Source organism: Ranitomeya imitator, chromosome 3 (assembly GCF_032444005.1).
Source record: "Ranitomeya imitator isolate aRanImi1 chromosome 3, aRanImi1.pri, whole genome shotgun sequence".
NCBI lineage: Eukaryota > Metazoa > Chordata > Amphibia > Anura > Dendrobatidae > Ranitomeya > Ranitomeya imitator.
The window spans coordinates 617,817,972-617,824,013 of NC_091284.1; the positions used below are offsets into that span (position 1 = coordinate 617,817,972).

The 6,042-nt window shown below is 42.3% G+C and overlaps 1 long non-coding RNA gene across 1 annotated transcript; it reads left to right on the forward strand.

Moving 5' to 3' along the window:
• The first annotated feature begins 2,355 nt into the window (after positions 1 to 2,355).
• On the forward strand, positions 2,356 to 4,328 carry LOC138672239 (uncharacterized). Its single transcript, XR_011319665.1, has 2 exons — positions 2,356 to 2,864; positions 3,810 to 4,328. It is a non-coding gene; the product is annotated as an uncharacterized lncRNA (long non-coding RNA).
• Positions 4,329 to 6,042: the final 1,714 nt, after the last annotated feature.

Sequence of the window (6,042 nt, forward strand, 5' to 3'; positions counted from 1 at the left end):
CACTGTATTGTAAGGTGAATTTAAGTTCCGGCCATATATTATTAATGTGAGAATCAAAGAGAAGGAGTGATTCAAGGGGGCCTTCCCATATGCAAAAAATATCATCTATGAACCTCCGCCATATCCTAGAATGTTGTTGAAAAAGGGAATGATTAAATATGAAATCTTCCTCAAAGGCCGCCATGTAGGCTACTGCATAAGGCGGCGCTACGTTAGAGCCCATAGCGGTCCCTTGTCGCTGGACATAAAACGTGTCTTGAAAAAGAAAGAAATTCTCCCTGAGGACTAAACTCAAAATGTCTGCACAGAACCGCCTTACTTTGGGTTCAACCTTGGCCTCTGTCAGTAGTCGATCTGTGGCTTCCATCCCCTTGGTATGTGTAATGGATTTGTAAAGACTACATACATCCCAGGTGACGAGTATAGTAGATGTAGATAGTGGGCCCAAGGATTTAATTAGTCCCAAAAATTCATTGGTATCAAGCAGGAAGGATTTTGTTTGTTTGGTGAGTGGTGTCAAAATTCTTTCTAGTGTAATGGCTAGAGGTGAGAGAATGGAGTCAGTTGATGAGACTATGGGACGTCCCGGTGGTTTATGCAGATTTTTATGTATCTTTGGAAGTACATAAAAGATTGGTGTTATAGGGTCGGTTTTAATGAGATAATTTTTCAATTTTTTGTCTATAGTTCCCTCTTCAAAGTGATGATTAACAACTGACTTGATTTTAGAAGCTATACTGTTTGTAGGATTGTGAGGGATAGATTCATAAACCTTGGTGTCATTTAATTGTCTTAATATTTCAGACATATAATATGTACTGTCCATCACAACGATGGCACCGCCCTTGTCGGCAGGTTTTATGGTTAGTGTTTTGTCGGTGGATAATTTATTCAGAGCCAATTTCTCTTGTTGTGTCAAATTAGTTTGATGGTGGAACTTCCCTAAATGGACCTCACGGTTAAATGTCTCGATATCTTTTTCAACCAGAGAAATGAACGTCTCGATAGGGGGATAGTTTTTGGGTGGCATGAATGTACTAGGTATCCGTAAACCTAGTTTACTAAGTTGTAATGGGGCCGAGTCATTTTGACTGGCCACAGAATCAGGAATACCCTGGAAGTGTGCCTTAAGTCTTAGATTGCGGAAGAATCTCTGGAGGTCCAGATTAAGTTAAAAAAAATTGAACTTATATGCTGGGCAAAAAGATAGGCCTTTTTGTAACAATGAGAGTTGGTGGGAGTCTAAATTCTTAGAGGAAATGTTGACAACTAGGGGGTTTAGCCTACCTGTGACCTGGTTGTGTCTTGTGTCCTGGTGTCCCCGGCGGCATTGGCCCCCCCGCCTCGTCTTCCTTTGGATCGGCCTCTGTTGACCCCTAAAAAAGAAGCTGTAGTAAAGGAGTTTTTTGGGCCGGTTCTGCTGTCCGCTGATCCAGAGGAACTTGGTGAGGTGTTTCGTCTGAAAGACCGTTGTCTGTCCCGCCATTGATAAACTCTATTTTGTAAATAATCTTCAGTGTCTCTTAAAAATTTTGACCTCTTCCTCTTCTCAAGGTCTTGACGATGGGCCTGTAGGGTCTCCTGGTTCTTTGCTTTAAAAGACTGGAACTCTTCTTGTGTTAAAGTGCTTGACAATTGGTTTTCAATGGTGGTTATCTGTGTATTCACTGTATCAAGATTTTTCTGTAAATATGCTAGGGTTAAAGTCATGAGATCAAATGAGCATTTGTTCAGGATGTGTTCGAATTTAGAACAGTATTCTCTATCTTCCTTGAAGAACGTAGGTTGAAGCGGTACTCATAATCCCCTAGGAATCCGTTGAACACGTAGATACTCGGCAATGGTGACAGTGTGTAGCTCGAGATTGATCGCCCTCTTAGTCTCCCTCTCCAGATCCCTGTTCTTCAATTCCTGCGTGGAGGTATGAAGGAATTCGCCAGATGCCGTGACCTTGGAGATAATCTCTGCTGTTTCTTCAGCATTATAGAAGAAAGTTTCACTAGACATACTCGACAGGTGCTCGTGTAGAAGGAAAGTTCAAATAATAAACAAAACACGGCACTCTGCTAGTTGGTGAGAGATGGTGCTCAAGTAGGGTCTCCAACCCGTCAGTCAATGTATACAATAAACTTGGCACTCAAAACGGTAGTAAGGTGAAGTTAATCAGCTTTATTGCAAGTCCCAGATACAGTTTCGACAGTTAAACGTTTTCGGTCCCACCGGACCTTCTTCAGAACAATTTCCAATTTATCTGATGCAAAATACCAACAAAGGCATATAGAACAATATTTTAGTTTCTGTCTGGTTACACAATATCACATATTAAGTGCAAGGTCTTCCACCCGCACACTGGAAAAGGCATTCCTATACGTGGCTTCTTCACTTGTGATTCCTCGTATGTAATCTACATCATTAAGTGCCCCTGCGGCCTGGCATACGTTGGAGAAACTACTCAAGCCATACGTGATCGTGTATCACAACATAAGTCGAACATACGGTGTAACAGGGACCATCTTCCCCTCCCACACCATTTCCGTACTACGGGCCATAGCGTTGCCCAACTACGCTATCAGGTATTGGAACATGTCGACCAAGGGAGAAGGGGACAGAGCAGGACAAGGCTGCTCAAGAAACGTGAGGCCTATTGGATTTTCACTTTACAGACTTTAGAACCGAAAGGCCTTAATAGAGATTTTGATACATCTAGTTTCCTCTAAGCTGTACCCTTGTATTATGCTTGAACATGTGGTTGACATTTGCTCAATAAGATATGTCAGTATTAATCCTGTTTTCTTTATCTTTTTAGAATCGCTAAAACCTCTTCCCTCTTTATGCTTCCCTCGTGGCACCCTGCACTCTTCACGGTATAGTATATAGTATACAGGATGCCACTCAGTACACTATTACTGAAGGTTTCTACCCTCAACCTCCCGCTCACAGCTTCATAGCACGCTCATATAGCTCCTTCTTTCTTTATATTGCGCTCCAGCGCGCTACACAGACAGCAGACACTTATATAACTCTCCTGCGTCTCATTTTTAGAGCATATTACAACGCTCCAGCGTTTCGCTTTATAGCACTATCCAACGTCACATTTTAGAGCAAATTACAACGCTAGAGCGTCCCGTTTTTTCTGTGATGACGTGTGGCACCATGTGACCCGTCAGACTGCACTTAAACCCGGAAGTAATACCCAGGCATTCAGTGCGTCCCTCTCTGGCGATCCGGTGCCACGCATATCTGAGCTCCTCACCCTGGTAAGTCGGGCTGGTCCCCACATGCAGCGTCCTTAGATAGCGGTCTGATTAGACACGGTGGTCAGGCATTTATCTTATTGTGTGCTTCCTTATCACGCAGATTATGGACCACAGACTCCATTAGCGACTTAGTTCGCCTAGAGCCCTTTCATTTTCTCATTTATTGGTAAGCCCCCTGTCAACCCTCTCTTAAGGACATTTATCCCACATGCTGCATTATTTTCACCACCACTCACATTCTCCCTCTGGTCATTTTTTTACTTTTTACAGCATTACTCCACAGTTTCGCGTAAGAAGGTGATTTTTCCTTCCACACGTTGTAACCAGCTTAACCAGGTGATTCATTTTTCATTTTACACTTCATTTTTTATTTATTTTTATTCATTTTTTACCATTCATCATGGCTCTTCATCCTCACTACACATTTTAATCCACAGCTTCAATCTTACCTCATACCATTTAGCACCACTACCAGGTACTCTTGTTCTATTTTCCATATATAGGTTAAGTCTGTGTTTAGATTTCAACACCCTATATGCTTTATCTCCCTAGGCACGTTATACCATGCACTAAGTTTATCAGGCTATAAAGATGAATAAATATCGTCACTTCATTTCTGATCCACGTGGGAGCTCCACCCCTCACCTATGAACATATATCCTTTTCTCATAGGGGCTCTTTATAGCATAGTATACTATATCCAATTTTTCTGAGTCAGATCTCCATTAAATGTTTAGTCCTTGGAGTTAATCGTAGGCTGCGGTAGCATCCGCTTAATTATCGTATATTTTGTATATACTTGGTTTTGAAATTTGTTTGATATTTTTCTGCCCTTGTTTTATTATTTTTTTTGTTGCTTTCTTTTGTAGACATATCTTTTGTTAATTTTTGCACTTAATATGTGATATTGTGTAACCAGACAGAAACTAAAATATTGTTCTATATGCCTTTGTTGGTATTTTGCATCAGATAAATTGGAAATTGTTCTGAAGAAGGTCCGGTGGGACCGAAAACGTTTAACTGTCGAAACTGTATCTGGGACTTGCAATAAAGCTGATTAACTTCACCTTACTACCGTTTTGAGTGCCAAGTTTATTGTATACATTGACTGACGGGTTGGAGACCCTACTTGAGCACCATCTCTCACCAACTAGCAGAGTGCCGTGTTTTGTTTATTATTAGCTACCAGCACGTTACACACCATACAGCGTCTAATTGCTGTGACCGCCAGTGCGGCACCGTGCGCTTTCACAGCGCTTTCCTGACCCAAGCCTGGGTGGTTAGTGGCGTCCACCAGTGCGGCACCGCATGCACTCTCGTGCATCTGTTATTATTACTTTGGTTACGCTGACACCCCCGAGTCGAGCGCAAGTAGTCTAGTCGGATTCGGATCCCAAGTCTTGGGACTGAGAATGGTGACTCCTTGCTTGCGCTCTTGTGTGCGGTACAGTGGCCCTGTGACTTAACAGGGTTCGCTTCCTTCACACAGGGTGGAGTTAACCCGTGTGTGTATTCACATTGTACCACCATATAGTCCGTCATTACTTGGCAGCAGGTTCCATCTCTGCATGGTGGACCCCGGGCTGCGAACGCACCTTAATCTATCTTATTATTTGGTGTGTTCCGCTAGCCCTAACAGGGGCGAAATTTACTTTTATTACGAAGCCCCAATTGGGCAATGGACAGGGGTTTGGGGGATGTGTTACTGCAGGGAGGTGGTGTTGGAACTAAAGAAAAATGGACTTTCAATCTAAGAAGTCGAAAAAAACGTTGTAAGTCCATCTCTAATTGGAATGTTTGACACTTATATGAAGGACAGAAGGAGAGACCTTTTTGTAAAACATTAAGTTCAGCAATCCCTTGGGATCTGGAGGAAATATTTACCACCAGCGATTCCGTACCATGGAGCGCGTGATCCCCATCCTGTTAAGTATTTGTGTATACTTAGAACAATAATCAGGGTGTCGTAAAAAAGGGTGGGTCGTAGAGCTACCATGAGACCCCTGGGTATTCTCTTAACCCCCAGGTATTCCGATAGGGTGGCACAGTGGAGCTCTATAATAACCTGGTGTCGTAGTGCCCTTTCCCAATCACGGCCCCATGTCTCATGCGGTGGACTCTTTAGAAATTCACAAGAAAGGGTAGATTGTGCCAGGATACTAGAAGATTCTTCTGTATTGTAGGAGAAGGTATCGGAGGACATAGCCATAAGAGGCGTGCGGCCACATATAGGGAGTACTATGTAGTGGGTAAACGTGTGCACAACCTTAGGATGTGGTGCCCAGGTAGGTTCCAACACCTTAGTAGTATATAACAAAAACCTGGCACTCAACTTGTATGCAAGTAGTTTTATTCTACAGCAACAAAAACGTTTCTTTCACAAAGTTTGACCTTCATCAGTTACTGTGAACAAAATATAATATACAAAAATAAATCAATAAAATAAAGTATATACAGGGTGGACTAGCTGGTAAGCATATCGCAAATATATAGCATAACATTGTGGTACAACATCAGAAATACAACAATAGATAGAAGAACCAACTGATCCAGGCACAGCATTGATGATAGAAAATAGAAGGGTGATGAGACAGTGTAAATAGGGTCACATACCGTTTTGTGGGTGATATATATGGGAGGCCTATAGTATTAGGCAGTTATTGTGGCATATCTGTAATGCAGAGTAAAATGTGCATAAGGAGAAGGAACTTGGTTGTGAAAAGTCATATAGGGTTAAATAACATACCCTTGCTCCATGCAGGGAGTGTATGCAGAGAAGCGGCCT